The sequence below is a fragment of the Ranitomeya imitator genome, chromosome 4, assembly GCF_032444005.1.
Source record: "Ranitomeya imitator isolate aRanImi1 chromosome 4, aRanImi1.pri, whole genome shotgun sequence".
NCBI classification, from domain to species: Eukaryota; Metazoa; Chordata; class Amphibia; order Anura; family Dendrobatidae; genus Ranitomeya; species Ranitomeya imitator.
Genome location: NC_091285.1, coordinates 547243592 through 547263074, shown reverse-complemented (window position 1 = coordinate 547263074; position 19483 = coordinate 547243592). Strand labels below are relative to the sequence as shown.

General features: G+C 40.3%; 1 protein-coding gene across 1 annotated transcript in view; it reads left to right on the top strand.

The window, feature by feature from the left end:
• AGBL1 (AGBL carboxypeptidase 1) overlaps positions 1-19483 on the top strand; it is a 1336772-nt gene that overhangs the window by 1150759 nt on the left and 166530 nt on the right. The gene's annotated exons all lie outside the window — the stretch shown is intronic.

Here is a 19483-nt window from a genome sequence, read left to right as displayed (position 1 = left end):
ACTTTGTAAGTTTTTTTCCGCCGCCGGATCAACAATTTTCGCCAGCGAATGACGGATGAAACGTGAGGCCGTCCGGCGCTAATACAAGTGTCTGAGAAAAAACGGATTCGGTGGCATCATTCGTCGGATTCAGCCTGACAGCAAAAAACTGATGTGTGAAAGCAGCCTTACGAGCCTTTCTCTATTTTGCTGTCTAGCTATAGAGTTTATCAATTCCTGCAGCTGCTGTTACTAATTGCATTAGTTGGCTTATCAATAGGAACAGGAATAGTATCTCCTATATCTACAGTTATCAGAGGGCGCTATAGCCAAACTAGCTCACATACTACTGTCCCATTTGTTTTTATTCAAATATTTCATGCATGCTATTATTTTCATCCTGCAAAGTTGTTTTAATTAAACTATTAATAAAAGTTATGTTTTACTCTTCTGAGAGCCCCTTATTCAATATCCAGTGAATAACTATTTACTATTTTACATTATAGTCAGTAGTGAAGTCCTTCTGCATGTAGATTGCAATGTTATTAATTAAAGGTAGCCACTAAGATAATCAAAAATAATTTTCTTACGTATTGATCGGGTCATTATATATTGAAATCTTTACAAGTTCTGGAACTTCGGAAGGCTCTCAATGCTTGTGTATTTTCTCATACCCCACGGTTGCTCCCGGTACTCACCTCTCATACTGGCGCTGTTCCCGCAATGTCAGCACTCCCTCTCCTCAGGGCTTTCATGCAGTGGTTGTGACTACGGCGCCCAATCAGCGCTGGGGCATCAATGTTCCCTTCCTTCGGACAAATTGATCAAGACGTCAGATCATCTGCAGCTCGGACTTCCTCTTTGCGTTCTATTTGTTCAAAGGTGGGGACACTGTACAGCGTTGATTGGGCATCAGGGTCACGTGTCACAACATCCATTTGGAAGCTCTGGGGGCATGAGTGGCGGCATGGGAAGTGACTGTGAGCTTTTTTATTTTATCAGAGCCATGCGCGGGGTATGACAAGGAGTTGTCCAAGCAGTGGACAGCTTTAACTTCCATAGGGGAACAAGTCTTTGTAGTAGTCTCTGAATTAGTACATTAATCAAGAGCTGGGCACCTACAATTCTCAATTGATTGACTTGTCTTAAAAAAACAACTTTAAATGTGACAGAATACCTAGGCTTCTGCGTTGTTCCTTCCATTTACATCAATTCTACGGGAAAAGATTGTGGGGGTACTATGGAAAAGTTGGACTGCTCAGCTTTCCACGTAGAGATTTTCCAGGTAAAGCCAGCTAAGGGTAAAGTGACCTCACACCTAATCACCACACTCTATACTGTATGTTCTTGTAACTGGGAATCTTGGCTATTGGTGAGTTCTTGATTTATCTTCTATTTCCTGTGTGAAATTAATGGAGCATTTACCCTTTTAAAAGGAAAATACTTTTAGAAGAAGTCAAGCTGTGGGGCATTGTATCCAGTGGACCAAAGCTAGAAACTCTGTAAAAGGAGAGCTGAAGGGTTCTATGTACAAACAAATTAAAATGGCTACTTGATACCTAGCGGGATAATATGAAATACTATTTCTAGAAATGTTAGTTATTAAGTATTATAATTTTTATTTGAAAATTAAATTAAATTTTTTCATGGTCCTTACAGCAGCATTAAACTATATCATACTTCTGAGCAAGATTTGTCTACAGGCTATGGACTGAAGTAGCAAGGTAACACTACCGTCATTAACTGCAAGTGAAAAATGTTTTAGCATTTGAGCAATTTCAGCAATGGAAAAATCCTTTGCGTTATAATTTAAAGTCATTGCCAGTAGACAATGGCTCCATGGATTATCTTTGACATAACTCAATTGATGGTGATCCATTAGAAGGCTGCATCAACTTTACACAATATATTATATTTTGATTTGTTATCGCTAAAAATGTCAGTAATACTCGGGGTCTTAAGCATGAAAATTCATGGTCTCCTACTAGGTTGTCACCTCATTATTATGAATAGTAATTTTTGCAGATAACTGACATGGTCCTTAGCTAGGTTATTGAGGTGAAAAACAGTCAATAATCACTACCAATATCTCGAAGACAAAACGGAATATATTGTAAACAAGCTTGTAAATGATCTCGAGAGAATCATAAATGTTAGGACTTAATCCAGACTTGTGAGAGGGGGTCAGAGGACAGCAGCAAATAAACTCCGGGACTCTGAATAGTATGTGGAAGAAAGTCTTTGCAGTTAATTATTGTACTCTTTCACAGCATCTAAAAGACATCTCAAGCTGGAGAAAGGATACAAAATGTCAAAGAGCCACAGTGAGGAGAGAGACAAAAACACAAGACTCTGTGTGGGTTATAAATATGTTTGTGATTGTAGAAAATGTAGCCAAATCATGAAATGATGGAAACTGCATTTACAAATGGAAGAAAATGAAATGAAAACAGATACACCGTATTGACTGTGTTTTTCTTGAAGTGGGAGAATTGGTTTGAATAATTGGTCTGGCTACCAATTTTATAAAAAAAAATATAAATACCATATTCAAATAAATATATGAAATAATGATGATAATAATAATGATAATAATAATAATAATAATAATGTTCTTCGAGTCATTGGAAAACATACTATATTTTCCAAAATAAATCCAAAAAAGTACTGTATATAATAAAATATTCATTTTAAATTTGAAGTTTCCTTCAGATTTCATGAATAGAAATGAGCTTAGTTAGTTCCTGATCATTACTTGTTGCCTGCATTACTAAAGAAAAGAAAGGGCTAATTTTTCACTACTGTTGGACCTTTGTCTTATTGTCATCTAAAATTTGATGATGAAGTTGGAATGGGTTTTCCAAAAAACAAACCCAAACTAATAAAAAAAATGCACATAATGGCTCCATGACCATACTTTTGACTTATAGCACTGGAGCCAAGGATCTGAATCCAACTAAAGGTACCTTCACACATAACGATTTTGTTAACGATATTCTTGCTTTCTGTGATGCAGCAACGATATCGTTAACAAAATCGTTAAGCGTGACAGCGACCAACGATCAGGCCCCTTCTGGGAGATTGTTGGTCGCTGGGTATGATCAGGACCTTTTTTTGGTCGCTGATCACCCGCTGTCATCGCTGAATCGGCGTGTGTGATGCCGATCCAGCGATGTGTTCACTGGTAACCAGGGTAAATATCGGGTTACTAAGCGCAGGGCCGCGCTTAGTAACCCGATATTTACCCTGGTTACCATTGTAAAGGTTAAAAAAAAAAAAAACACTACATACTCACATTCTGATGTCTGTCACGTCACCCGGCGTCCACAGGGTTAAAACTGCTTTCGGCAGGAGCGCTGCTAATGCATGCGCTGCTGCCGAGAGCTTTTCCTGCACTGTGTCAGCACCGGCCGGCATAAAGCAAAGCACAGCGGTGACGTCACCGCTGCTTTACGGCCGGCGCTGACACAGTGCAGGGAAAGCTCTTGGCAGCAGCGCATGCATTAGCAGCGCTCCTGCCGAAAGCCGTTTAACCCTGTGGATGCCGGGGGACGTGACAGACATCGGAATGTGAGTATGTAGTGTTTGTTTGTTTTTTTTACTTTTACAATGGTAACCAGGGTAAATATCGGGTTACTAAGCGCGGCCCTGCGCTTATTAACCCGATGGTTACCCTTGTTACCCGGGGACTTCGGCATCGTTGAAGACAGTTTCAACGATGCCGTAGTTGTTCCCCGAATTGTTGGTCGCTGGAGAGAGCTGTCTGTGTGACAGCTCCCCAGCGACCACACAATGACTTACCAACGATCACGGCCAGGTCATATCGCTGGTCGTGATCGTTGGTAAGTCGTTTAGTGTGACGGTACCTTAAGGGAACTTGTACAAGGAGTTTGGGTATGTGCAAACAATGTCTTTTTCAAGTACCATATTTTTCAGACAATAAGAAGCACTGGACCCCAAATTTTGGGATGATAATAGGAAAAAATAAGAATTTTATAATATGGGGGTCCAACTTACAGTCCAAATTTATCGTATCTTACCTGGGGGCAATTTGAGGTGCAGTGGGGTTACAGGAGGAATGGTCCTCTGGGCAATGCTGCCGGCCCTGTGTGAGGGCAGGGAATATCAAAGCGGTGCGATGCTGCAGGTCCGGTGTCGGCAGTGAGGCAGAGTAGAGTGCATTGCATGGAGCAGGGACCCTTCCTCAAGGAACCAGTGGTGGCAGATGTATGGTGATGCTGCGGCCCGATGTCGGCAGTGAACAGAGCGGAGTGCATCATTGTTTTCTCAGCCATTTTCCTAAAGCTATGGACTGCCTTTGTGGGCCATTTCCCTGAAACTCACAGCCTTAGGAAAATGGCCACTGGAGGCAACATTTGTTCCGATTGAGATCGCGGCTGGGCCAAAATCCCAATCTGTGCGCGCACCACCTCCGGCATCCCAAGTCTTCAGGAAGATGGCTGCCGGGAAACCAATGATGTACTCTGCTCTCCTCACAGCCGACACCGGGCCACGGCATCGCCACACTACTGCTGCCACCAGCTACATGAGAAAGGAACCCTGCTCCACCACTGCCACAATTCCCCCCATAAGCCTGCATTCGGACTGTAAGACCCCTTCTCCCCCATTTTTCTCCAAAAAATTTTGGGGGAAAGGTGCGTCTTATAGTCCAAAAAATACAAAATATTCCAAATGGAAGCCACCAGAAAACGTGCTAAAAAAAAAAAAACGAATGAATAAATGCACAGCATTGTCAAAAATGACTTGCTGTGGCATATGTTCCATCTTTTGTCACTTTTTTTAACCACTTCTGGCTTTGAAAGCAATGAGGCAGCTTAAAGAAGTGACTGTTTCAGTCTGGTGATTTCCACTTGGAAGCTGCCACTATATTACAGTATATATATAATGGAAAAGAAGCCATGGGTTTCAGAGCCAAGGCTAAAGACATTCAAAGAGACAATGTATGCTTTTCTTTTATTTGCTTGAGTTTTCTCTGGGTGCTCGAGTTACCACCAACAATTAAGGGCACATTAAGGTTACATGCATGAGACCTTCGTTAAAATAATAAATGTTTTATTTCTTTAGTTTTACATTTAGATCACGCAGCGTATTTTCAAACATTCTACAATATCTTAGTGTCTTATATTCTTATTTTATTTAAAAATACAGCAAAAAAAAATGTTTAGCTTATGTTTGTGTTATGTACATGCAGTATATTAAGAGAAACATTAATTAAGAAAAACTAGAGCGAAAATAACAAAATGTGGCATCTGAGCATTTAATTTGTCTTTATCTTGTTTTCTAACCTTTAAAACAGATTACAGTATTAGCAAACGCAAATCCGTAACTAATTATTCATCATCTCTGTATTGGAGAACTTTTATTTAGAGGGAATCTGTCAGCAGGATTTCACTGCTCAAGCTTTTTACAGTAGCAGCTCTTTTAAAGATAAGTTCAGCATTAGATTTGCATGATCAGTCCATTCCTCCATTGCTTAGAAATCGCAAATGAGACTGAAGCGTTATGGAAGATCTGAAGCCTCTGTCACTCCAGCTCTATTCCTTGCCCAGCATTATTGTATATCCTCCTGCTTTACTGTCAGCTTCTATACTGTATGACTTCAGGGAAAGGAGCTGTCAGTCAAACAGGATGAGGTGGCGCTGGGTTGAGAATAGAGCTGGAGTGACAGAGGCTTCAGATCTGTGGTAGCTCTTCAGCACCGATTGCATACAAATTCACTGATTTCTGAGGAATGGAGGAACAGACTGAGCATTAAAAGGTATTGCTGGACTGGTTTTTGAAAGAGCTACATGGCATGTATATACTTGGGGGGTGAAAACTTGCTGATGGATACCCTTTATAATCACTTTCCTATATCTATATTATGAATCTGAGCCTTACGATAGCGTTCTTATATAAACTGTGACATCAATTCCCTATTAAGGATTTTGTGGCATGTTTTCTTTTAAATATATCTAAAATCTGTAAGAAAAAAAATGTCAAATATTCAATCACGTCTCCTAAATGCATTGCTTTGCCATGTGTGCGGGGCCTAACCATTCACAGCTAGCAATAGTACTAAGCAGATTGCCGTATACATTTTATACATTTATTCCAGATTGCTTTATTCTATACCATTTATTAAATAACATATTTGTGCATTGTCAGGTACGTTGTGGTATAACGCCATAGCAGCATACAATACCCTGCAGATATCCCTCGTAAGCATTCCCTGCAGCTGGCAGGCTCTGACACAGGAAAAATGTAGCTAATATGTCAGATTCTTGATTTTATTTGACAGCTGTAATTAATCTCCACTAACCACGAAATCTGACCCGCTGTGTCCACTCAAGACCTGGGGTTTTGCAGCTTTGCTTTAATCAATGGATATAATTAATTATGCTGCTGGTTCCCAATTTTTGTCCTCAGGCCGCACCAATATTAGCATGTTCGGGTGTTCTGGAAGACACGTGGGTCAATCACTGATCCAGCCAATGTGTTCATTTGGGAAGAACGTCACTAAACAAGCACAGTCGGTGATGCCTGAGGACATGTGCAAGGACCGTTGAGCTGTAATGGAAGAAGAAAATGGCTGAGGGCTGTTACTTTCTCCGATTCTTGCTCCTGTACAGCTGTGTCGCTGCTTATATAGCACTTCAGAAGAATAGGAATAACTTTCCATAGGGTTTGTGTCCAGAGTGCAAAGGCATTTATGGAATGAGATTTGTGGATTGTTTTAATAAATGCCTTCATGATTTACAGCAGTGACTGTTACATTATGGAAAATGAATTACCGAGGTTGCTTCATTTTAAGTCTATAGCAACATATATCGAATATACCATACTGGAAGGGTGAGATAGACACCGTATACATAATAAATATGCGCCACCTTTTCTGCACTTCATTTTCCAGGGACGTATTTGTGATTTTAAGCCAAGGCATCTCAGGTCCAGGAATTAATTCTTTAACCCCTTCACGACTGGAGCTTTTTCTGTTTTGGGTTTCTGTTTTTCGCTCCCCTCCTTCCCAGAGCCATAACTTTTTTTTATTTTTCCGTCAATATGGCCATGTGAGGGCTTTTTTTTTAATGGGACGAGTTGTACTTTTGAACGACATTATTGGTTTTACCATGTCGCGTACTCGAAAACGGGAAAATAATTCCAAGTGCGGGAAAATTGCAAAACAAAAGTCTATCTCATACTTGTTTTTTGTTTGTCTTTTTTGCTAGGTTCACTAAATGTTAAAACGGACCTGCCTTTATGATTCTCCAGGTCAGTACGAGTTCATAGACATCAAACATGTCTAGATTCTTTTTTATCTAAGTGGTGAAAACAATTTGAAAGTTTGCTTAAAAAAAATTGCGCCATTTTCCGAGACCTGTTGCATCTCCATTTTTCGTGATCTGGGGTTGGATGAGGGCTTATTTTTTGCACGCTGAGCTGTTGTTTTTCATGATACCATTTTTGTGCTGATGCATTCTTTTGATCGCCTGTTATTGCATTTAAAAGCAATGTCATGGCGACCAAAAAAACATAATTCTGGTGTTTCGCTTTTTTTTCCTTCTACGCCATTTAGCAATCAGGTTAATCTTTTTTTTATTGATAGATCAGGCGATTCTGAATGCGGCAATATCAAATATGTGTATGTTTTTTTTTTTATTGTTTTATTTTGAATGGGGCGAAAGGGGGGTGATTTAAACTTTTTATATTTTTAAAACTATTTTTTTATTTTTGCTATCCTTCAATAGTCTCCATGGGAGGCTAGAAGCTGCCACAACTTGATCGGCTCTGCTACATAGGAGTGAAGCTCAGATCCCCTCTATGTAGCAGAATTACTGCATTGCTATGAGCGCTGACCACAGGGTGGCGCTCATAGCATTCCGGCATCAACAACCATTGAGGTCTCAAGGAGACCTCTGGTTGTTATGCCGACGAATCGATGACCGCCAATCACGTCCCCGGGTCAGTGGTACGGGTATTTCTGGATTGATGGCCGAGAGCGAGCGTTTAATGCTGCTGTCAAAGTTTCACAGCAGCATTTAACTAGTTAACAGATGCGGGTGGATTGCGATTCCACCCATGCCTATTGCGAACACATGTCAGCTGTTCAAACAACTGACATGTCCCTGATTTGATGCGGGTTCACCGCCACTGTCCAATGGCAGTAAGGGGTTAAAGGAATCAACAGGGTTTTTTCAGAGACCCTGATTCCAGGGATGGATCATTTACTGGACCGCCCACACCATTAATTGGCAGCTTTCTGTGTATACACTGTGCATAGGCAAAAAACTGCCAATTAGTGATGGATGAATATAGAGAACTACATAGGAGCAGGTTCACTAGGCTTCAAGTGATAACCTCCTACTGACAAAAAGGGATTTTATCAAAACTACATCACGCAGCCCAATCAGTGACACATCACTGAAATCAGGGTCTTTACTGCTACATAATTCTGCTGTCAGATTAGATGGTAAAAAACTGATGATAACTTACCTTTAACAGTAGTTCAGTTCTTTATTATTTATTGGTTTGGTGGTCCAGTCTCTAGTCTGTAATGAATTAACGCCCCAAACCTCACTTTGTTGTGCTTTTGTGACGTGGAGCTAGTTTCAGTATCCCTTTCAGTTGGCAAATTAATAGCATAATGATATTGGGTGGACCATTTTATGGGACATGCCGACAGGTGCAAGGCATAGTTTAATAATTAATAAGCTTTCTTATGAACAATTTAATTTACTTAGCAAAAAGATCAGGTTTCCATGTTTCCAGGATGTGTGGTATCTGTTTTTTTTTTTCAAGGATACCATACGTACCCATTATAACCTGTGGCGCTCTTTACATGTCTTTGTTTTCACATCGACCGTGTCTTTGCGCAACACACACAGAGACATGTCCATTTTTTTTACACCAGCACAGATGAAGGTGAATATGACACAAAAACATGGTAATATAAAAATTGAAAATCAATCACTAAATACCAAATCATATACCATGCTAGAAACAATAGGACAATAGAGCCTATCATCAATTACTACATAGAGAACAAAAAGAAAGATGATCAAAAGGCCAAAATATGAAAAAATGCCAAACTTTATTAAATAACAACCATATAAAAGCATATGATCACAGTGTAAAATACAGGGAAAGCACACCCACCCATAAGATACCATCATACATAAAACGCACACCCACAGGATATATATGACAACACACGATCATATATTGGGACAATGTAGGCACCCAGACTAACCAAATAGAACTAATACAGATCTATAATGACCCCTAGCCCAATCACTGCCCACGGGGAAACCTCGCTTAGTCCGCGGGGCGGACGCGCTACCGCAGGACTGACAACACTCCCCCCACCGTCTGGAGCAGGTGATTATGCAGATATCATTTAGGTACTATAGGGCTTTGGAGCCGTGTATGCTACAGACTATGGGGGCATGGGGATACTTTGGGTAGTAGGATATACTGGATATGAGGTCTGTTGTGCAGATGTAAATTCCATATGACTAAGCGAGGTTTCCCCGTGGGCAGTGATTGGGCTAGGGGTCATTATAGATCTGTATTAGTTCTATTTGGTTAGTCTGGGTGCCTACATTGTCCCAATATATGATCGTGTGTTGTCATATATATCCTGTGGGTGTGCGTTTTATGTATGATGGTATCTTATGGGTGGGTGTGCTTTCCCTGTATTTTACTCTGTGATCATATGCTTTTATATGGTTGTTATTTAATAAAGTTTGGCATTTTTTCATATTTTGGCCTTTTGATCATCTTTCTTTTTGTTCTCTACCAGCACAGATGACAATGGCCTGTACAAGCCTATGGATCCTCGAAAAACATGTTCAGCACATGGATGGCATCAGTGTCCATTCCATGTGCCGACCGTGTTTAACATTGCAAAGTATAGGGGAAGCTTTCTCATTTATTTATTTCTTCATCCATAAAAGAAAAACACTGACGGCACAGTGATGGTAAAAACACACACATGGATGGACAACACTGACGACACAATGATGACACATGGATGACACATGGATGGACCACACTGACAACACAAAGATGACACATGGATGACACATGGATGGACCACACTGACGACACAATGATGACACATGAATGGACAATACTGACGACACAATGATGACACATGGATGGACAACACTGACGACACAATGATGACACATGAGTGGACAATACTGACGACACAATGATGACACACGGATGGACAATACAGATGGGTGATAGCATAATGAGGACACATGGATGGACAATACTGAAGGCACAATGATGACACATGGATGGACAATACTGACGGCACAATGATGACACATGGATGGACAATACTGACGGCACAATGATGACACATGGATGGACAACACTGAAGGCACAATGATGACACACGGATGGACAATACAGATGGGTGATAGCATAATGAGGACACATGGATGGACAATACTGACGGCACAATGAGGACACATGGATGGACAATACTGAAGGCACAATGATGACACATGGATGGACAATACAGATGGGTGATAGCATAATGAGGACACATGGATGGACAATACTGACGGCACAATGAGGACACATGGATGGACAATACTGAAGGCACAATGATGACACATGGATGGACAATACAGATGGGTGATAGCATAATGAGGACACATGGATGGACAACACTGAAGGCACAATGATGACACACGGATGGACAATACAGATGGGTGATAGCATAATGAGGACACATGGATGGACAATACTGACGGCACAATGATGACACATGGATGGACAATACTAAAGGCACAATGATGACACATGGATGGACAATACTGACAGCACAATGATGACACATGGATTGACAATACAGACGACACAATGATGACACATGGATGGACAACACTGACGGCACAATGATGACACATGGATGGACAACACTGACGGCACAATGATGACACATGGATGGACAATACTGAGTGACAACACAATGATGACACATGGATGGACAATACTGACGGCACAATGATGACACATGGATGGACAATACTGACAGCACAATGATGACACATGGATTGACAATACTGATGACACAATGATGACACATGGATGGACAACACTGACGGCACAATGATGACACATGGATGGACAATGCTGAGTGACAACACAATGATGACACATGGATGGATAATACTGACAGCACAATGATGACACATGGATGGAAAACACTGACAGCACAATGATGACACATGTATGAACAATACTGACGACATAATGATGACACAAGGATTGACAATACTGATGGCACACGGATGACACATGGATGGACAACACTGATGACACAATGATGACACATGGATGGACAATACTGATGGCACACGGATGACACATGGATAAACAATACTGTCGACACAATTATGGTAAAACAGAAACACTGACGACACAACGATGATACGATAATGGACAACACTGATGAAACCGGAACCATTTTTTCACGTTCTTTTGTACAGACATGTGAAGAGGACCTTAAAGGGAGATTTTGAAAGTGTTCCTCTGAGATGCAGCTCTTCTAATTTCCCCTTGTTTCTATTAACCCCTGTTCTTTTATCTATTAAACATATTGTATTTAATAAGATTCTTATTCACTTAGTATCGGTTTTCATTTTCCGATACATGGCGAGGCAATCTTGTAAATAGATCTAGAAAGCCTTTTTATGAAGTATTGGGAAGTGTTTTGCACATGATATCTATAAAACTAAAACTTAACATGATAAGAAGAAACTTAGAAATGATAACCTTGAGTTCTAGCTGAGCATAATGTACAGTTTTTTTCTATCTTCAGCCTCGTTCGAAAAGGACAGCTGTAGACATAAAGCCATTTTAGATGGTACTATATATACCTTACACACTTTATAAAGGGGATGAGTGTTAAAATGTCTCCTGTAAAAACTTATTTATCCTTTAACCCTAGAACGCATATTGGGGGCCTTTTAGGCCCCCATGCTTACATTTTTTGCTATTATCTGCAAAATTACTTTAGTTAGAATTTTGAAACTCCAGGTATTCCTCAAGTATGTCATTGTTGATAATATCCAGTTGTTCATATATTTTTTTTCATAGGCATTATGGTGTAACAATGCTTGTTTGGTGAAAACTACATCTGTACGAATTGGGGGCCTTTTAGGCCCCCGCTATTTTTATCATGTTCTCAGTAGTGTTTGTGTCTCAAGTTACTTTATTTGTACTCAGTAATGCTGGTGGAGGGGCCAGGGTGTGGATAATAACATGTGAGGATGTCATGTGATTATTGGAGGGAGTGATAAGGCCATGACATCACCTCAGGTCCTTCGGAACTGTTGTGAATTCCGCTCTTGGGCTCCCTCTGGTGGTTGTAAGTGGCACTTTTGTGAGTTCTGCTCTTGGGCTCCCTCCGGTGGTTTTAAGTGGAATGGCTGCTCCTTGGATTTAGCACTCTGCAGCTGCTTCCACTGATTGTCTTTCTGCTCGGCTATTTATGCCTGGCTCTTCCATTCAGCCAGTGCCACTTGTCAATGGTTCCTGTTTGGATTCACATCTCTCTTGGATTTCCCTGATATCCTGACCAGTTCAGGAAAGATAAGTCCTTTCTTTGCTCTTTTCTGTCCACATGTTGTGGACTTATTCGTTCTGTGCATTCTATGTTTTGTCCAGCTTGTCAGTATGGATTAATTCAGTTAAGCTGGAATCTCTGGGAAGCAGATTTACCCTCCACACCTTTAGTCAGGTGTGGAGATTTTTGTAAACTCTGTGTGGATATTTGTAGTTTTTAATACTGACCGCACAGTATTCCATCCTGTCCTATCTATCTAGCTAGACTGGCCTCCTGTGCTACATCCTGGTTTCATTCTATGTATGTCTTTTCCCTCTCCACTCACAGTCATTACTTGTGGGGGGCTATCTATCCTTTGGGGATTTTCTCTGAGGCAAGATAGTTTTCCTGTTTCTATCTTTAGGGGTAGTTAGTTCTCAGGCTGTGACGAGGTGCCTAGGGAGTGACAGGAGCATCCCACGGCTACTTCTAGTGTTGTGTTGAGCTTAGGGACTGCGGTCAGTACAGGAACCACCTCCTTTAGAGCTCGTCCCATGTTGCTCCTAAACCACCAGTTCATAACAGGAACACAGTAATGAGCTGAGTATAGAGTACTGAGGACAGTATACACTGTGAGCTAATTGCTGAAGGACCTGTGATAAGATAAGCTGTTGAGAGGAAATCTGATTCATTTTCAGTTTCTGTTTCTAAGAAGCTTGCAAAGGCTAGAGCTTGTGAGCCACAAAAATCCAGAGAATTGTACACCACCTAAAAGTATAAAAGGTAAGAGCTGCTGAGGGTGAGAGGAAGAAGGGGGAATATTACACTTACAGTGTGTCAGACACAAGCAAAGAGTGGACAACCCTGATTCTGTTCATTGTTTTTTCTTTTAGTTTGCTAACATTTAGTCAGCAATGGCACACTCTTCCTCCAAGTGTCTGACTGACCAAGAGATTGAAACGATTATGTTTCAAAGCGATGATGAAAGTGAACTATCTTTGTCTGATGAAGAATATCTGCCACCAGCTAATCAAACATCCTCATCCAGTGATTCTTCTGATGATGAAGAAGTGAATCTAGTGGATCCTCAAGAAGTGATAAGCAGAACATCCAAAACGAATGTTTTTTGGGACAGTAATCCTACATTAGTCGGATGATGGTGGGAGAATATTCATGTAAGAGGCAAACAAAACGATGGCCTGTAGTACTATTTTCAAATATGCTTGATGTAGCAGCCCTAAATTCATTCATTATTTATACAGAAACTCATCTGGAATTTCATGCACAGAGGAAGGACAGGAGACGCATATTCTTGCAGGACCTTTGTCATGAACTTGTAATGCCTCACATGATAGAGCGAAGCGGCTTGAAATGCTTGCCAAAGCAAACTAAAGAAGCAATGAAATGGTGTGGCGTACAGTTTCAGATTATTCCAGAGCCAGGAGAAAGAAAACGAAAGCGTTGTTTCATGTGTCCAAGAAACATAGAGAGGAAAACTGAGCGATATTGTTCCACTTGTAAGGAAACTGTTTGCAAAGAACACTCTTCTGAAAAAATAACATGTCAGAATTGTTTGGAAGACTAATATAATAGAAAAGAAAGTTAGAATAAAAATGTAGCTGCAGCTAGTTTGCTATAGATTTCTATGCGTTTTTGTGTGTTTTCATGTCTTTGTGTGAAATTTGGGAAAAAAAAGATTTTTTGGTGTTTTCTGTGAAAATTTATAATTAAAATTTTGTCCACTATTCATATTTTATTGAGCAATTTTGATATAAACTTGTGAAAGTTATTTAAGTGTGTTTTTTTACATTATGTGCATGGGGGCCTAAAAGGCCCCCAATACGTTAATATGTATATTTTTAATGTCATGGACCTTCTTGTCCATTGCTTGGGCAGAAATAGAGTATTTGCTTGCAGAAATTTCTGCAAATTTTCTGCTTTTCTTGGCAGCAAAAACATGCATTTTGCCGAGATTTTTGGTGCATTTTTCTTGCGCTTTGTATGCATTTTCTAATGCATTTTTTGCAAGCATTTTTGCACAGCAATGAAGGTTTCTTTGAGCTAAATAAACATTTCAAAAAAAAATTTTGTGATGTAATTTGTTGGTTCAACACCGCTTTTCATTCTGATGCTGTAGCATGAGGGTAATGGGATTAGGGCTTGATGTCAGCAGCTGTCATTGACACCAAGCCCCAGGTTTAGGAATGAAAAGGTGTCAGCCTGACACCCTCATTACTAAATCGGTAAGTAAACACAAGCATAAAAACACACATAAACACACACACATTGTCACCAGCCTATGTAGGAGCGTTAATAGAATGAACCTGCATAGGCTGTAACCAAACAGCAACTCTTAATTTAAAGAAAAAAAACATGAAAAAGATTACATGGGCTCCCGTGTAATTTTCATAACCAGCATAGGGAAAGCCGACGGCTGAGGGCTAATAATATTCTGGAATGAAGCCAATAGCCATAAATGTTCCCAGGCTATTAATATCAGTTCACAGCTGTTTGCTTAGCCTTTACTGGGTAGTTTACAGGAAAAACACCAGAAAAAAAATTGACATAGGGTTCCCCTATAAAATGTAACCACCAAAGGCTAGGAAGACAGCTGCAGGCTGATTTTAATAATCTAGGAAGGGGCCATGGATATTGGCTCCCTCCAAAACTACAAACATCAGTTCTCAGCCACCACAGAAAAGGCACATCAATAATATGCACCAAATCTGGTGATTATCTTCGCTCTTCCGCCTTGCCCTGTCGCGATGGCAAGTGGGGTAATGGTTAGGGGGAGTTGATGTCACCTTTGTATTATCAGGTGACATAAAGCCCACAGGTTAGTAATGGGGAGGCATCTATAAGACACCCCCATTACTAACCCCATAGTAATATTATGAAAACATACACACCCAGAATAAATTCCTTTATTTGAAATAATAACACCGACTCCTTTATTGAATCTAAATTAAACCATACTTACCGAACGCCTAATCCACTGATGCCAACACCTCCTGCAATGAAAATGAAATAATAAACCACAATATTCCTCACCTGCCAACAGAGAAGACAATTCATGATGTCCCATGACGATCTTAATGACTTTGAGAGCAGTCATTGATGTGACTGCTCTCAAAGACAGCCGGCGATACAATGACAGGAGGTAATCGCTCCTGCAGTGTATAACTGAGCTGCTGTGAGAGAGATCACTGGAATTCATCTGCTGATCAGCTCCGGTGATCTCCTTTACGACACCACTGCTGTGTGAGAAAGTAGTGCCATAAGTGAGAGCATCGGAGCTATTATATAAATATATATATATATATATATATATATAGTGAGATATCGCTCTCTGAGTGTGTTGGGAGACACTCGCTTGGCAATGAGATTGAGGCACACAGGAACGGTTTCTCACAAAAACAGTCTATTTGGTTTATTTACTCAGCATAACGTAAAGTCAATTTCATTATATCCACGAACATATCATGACCACCAGTCTGTTCTTGTAGCAGATAAACCTCTCTGCTGTTTCTTACAACCACCTTGTCTAAGGTTCCCTCCCAGGAGCTCTCCTCCACACGCTGACTCCTTGTCAGTCCTGGTTTCCAGGGAAGCTGTCTTAGGCCGGGATCACACATTCGCGAGATACGGCCAATTCTCGCATGTGAAAACCAAGCTCTGGCGCCGGCACTCCGGAGCGGAGCGTGCAGCCGCACAGCAATACATGATGCTGCACGCTTCGCTCTGGAGTGCTGGCACCAGAGCTGGGTTTTCACCTGCGAAACTCGGCTGTATCTTGCGTATGTGTGATCCCAGCCTTACTAAAATCACTATCCTGTATGATGACTTGCTCAGCAAGGTCCCACCCGACAGTTCCAGACCCTCAGAAGGTCAATAGCTTCCCCAATGAAGTTAGCCATCACAGGCTCTGCAGGTTCATGGTCTCATCCACGTGTTATTCAGGAAGTCTGTCCTCTTGCAGGACCTTCCAACACAGACCATCCAGGTACATGGCCTCACCATGTGCTCTCCATGTGACCAAACAGTCTCATTATATCCTATGAGACCCACCCTTTGATGGGAGGTGTGTGGCTAGCCAGGCCCACCCAGCCCTCTGGCCAACCCTGCAAGCCCAGCCCCTTATAAGCTAAATAAGGCTCGTGGAACTACAGGTCCCAGAGCAACATTCCAGGCTTACAGCGCAGAGGACCTCCACCTCTGCGACATATACCAGTCATTCACAACAAAGCCAGTCACTGTCTCACTATATATATATATATATATATATATATATATATATATATATATATATACATATGATACATTTCATTATAATCCTCCCTGGCGAGATGAGTACCGAGGAGTGATATTTACAGAACAATCTTGGTGGTCCTTCTGACAAACTGCATAATTTCTAGATTTGTTAGCATGACATTAGCATGAAACAAAAAAGTGATTTATCATAGAGGTTTAAACAATCATTAATATTCTGACAATATGTTCCCGTTAACAGAAAAGGATGGTCTCCTTAGGTAGAATATTATAGGGAAGGTCAGTCTGAATTGTGTCTACTCTACAGAGTGGCATCAATAAAATAGTGGGGAATAGAGAGGATGACAGTGGACTCTAGCACCAGAAAAATAAATCATATAAGTATAAAAATCTAATTTATTGAAACAATTTTATTAAAAAGGATAAGGAAAAGCCAAGCAAAATACAAACGAACCTCAATAAAATGTTAACTGTTAACAAGAGATATTGGCGAGTCAAGACGTAAAATTAAGTTGACTGCTTATAAAAAAAAGTTTATCTTTGAAAGTGCTTGGAGCATGTTGTATGCAGACCTCTGAACTGTTTGTCTGTTGTTGGAAGTTGGACAGGAAGAGAAACAAGAGTATCTATAATTCTTTTCACAAGGGCCATCTCCAGGAACATAATAACACTGAGCTCTGCTTTACTTTTATTGTGTGATAATTGACAATCTTTATCTAGTCTTTGAAAAGTCAGACCTGGTAAATGAATAATTTAATTCATCAGCATATTTATTCTAACCACGGATTTGCTTTAAGTGCCAGAATAAGCAGGAAGCAGAAAACTCAGCAAAAGTAATTAATTTATCTCTAAAATAAAAAGCAGTTAATCTGCATTAAACAGAGGAAAGAAAGGACAACATGGAAAAGCAATTTGGCTGATTTATTTTATGAAAAACTAAAATAACAAAAATGAAATATCTGATGAATTTTACACTGCAGCTGTCTATAAACCTATCGTCTTCTTACTAACATTTTAAACCCATCAAGCTGGGGCTGTGGTGAAAATTGGCAAAAACTTTAGGGCTTTTACTGACCGGTTTGCAGGACTGTCCAAACAAAATTACCATGGACTGTATGGTTTTACTTGGTGGATACTACCCCAGAAATAGGTAAGGTGTTTGCTGCAATAATCTTTAAAATTAACATTTGATCAAATTGTTTTTAATCAAGTAAAAATTGTCACCTTGAGGCATCAAGTTTGTAACAGGATCAATAACTGGTGGAAAGGCTAATGCATATGTAGAAAGTGCACATCTGAGGTACAGAAAATATCAAAAACTACTTTGTCACCAAAGCACAAACATGACTAAAAACATTTAAAAACAACAATGGCAAAACCCCCATCCATTTACTATAATACATGTGACTCTAGGACATGATACCGTAGCAACATAGGCGCTCATAATGGAAGTGCAGTATGCATGAATAATGTCAACACCAAAAATCATAAGGTCATAACAATCCAGCGGTAAATAATAAAATAGCAATCAAGTCAATATAGTTGGCTGAGTGCACATACCATGGAAAACCAAAAAAGAAACACAAGGATCCCTAAAATATAACTAAAACGACATCCCACATTATATCCGACGTGTTTTCCCCCCGTGGGAATAGCAGGGGTTCATCAGGGAATGCTGGCCATCAAGATGGGCCCTATCCTATCTTGATGGCCAGCATTCCCTGATGAACCCCCGCTATTCCTATGGGGGAGACGCTTCAGCTATAATCTGGGATGTCATTCTTATGGGGGCTTACCGATGACTCCGTGTGACAGCGACCCTTTACATCATCGCACAGATGAGTATATGGCTATTGTGCATGACATGTGGCATAAGTTGATGAACACGATCAGCCTCAACTTTGTATACTGTGATAATGTTTGAACCCTATTAGGGGGAGTATATGACTCATGAGGTGTCGCTTGATGGTGGTCCCTGGAACTATTATGTTTGAAGGTGGCCTTTTAATTTACTAATGTGGAGTCTGACCGGTGGCCCAATCTGGATAGCAAACTCCGTTTTTTGTACCATTATATATTATTGACCAGCTGTAATAGACTCTATATAAACAAACATCATGGTATTTGCTGGTCATTTAGGATGAAAAAACGTGATATAGAATGCGGAGTGTTTGCTTGCTCTTAGCAATACTGCAGAACAAATGAGACAAGTATATAATCTCACACTGTATTTGCCTATAGATTGATATGGACACTTTTCTATAAAGGGGATATTATTTCCCATTTTCCCATTTGGGGGTAAATCAGAGTGTTTATTATTAGGGTTAATACCCTCTCTATTAATTTTTTCTTTTTTTTTTTTTTTTTTTTCTACTTTTCTTTTTAATTTTTTGTGTGTTTTTTTTTCACATGGGCAATGGGTGTATTGGGACATATTTGTATTTGATCATAGGGAATTATAGGGACAGGAGGGGGAGCCACCGCGGAGTGGGGGCGCCTACTGCTGAAACTTAGTGTGCCCACCTCCACTGTTAGGTAGGGGTCATTCTAATATATCTGTAGGGCCCAATAGGACACATTATTGATATTTATATTATTCCCTATGGTATCTATATATTAAAACTATTGTTACTTGTCTCCAATTTTGGGATACTCTTTTAAAGTTTA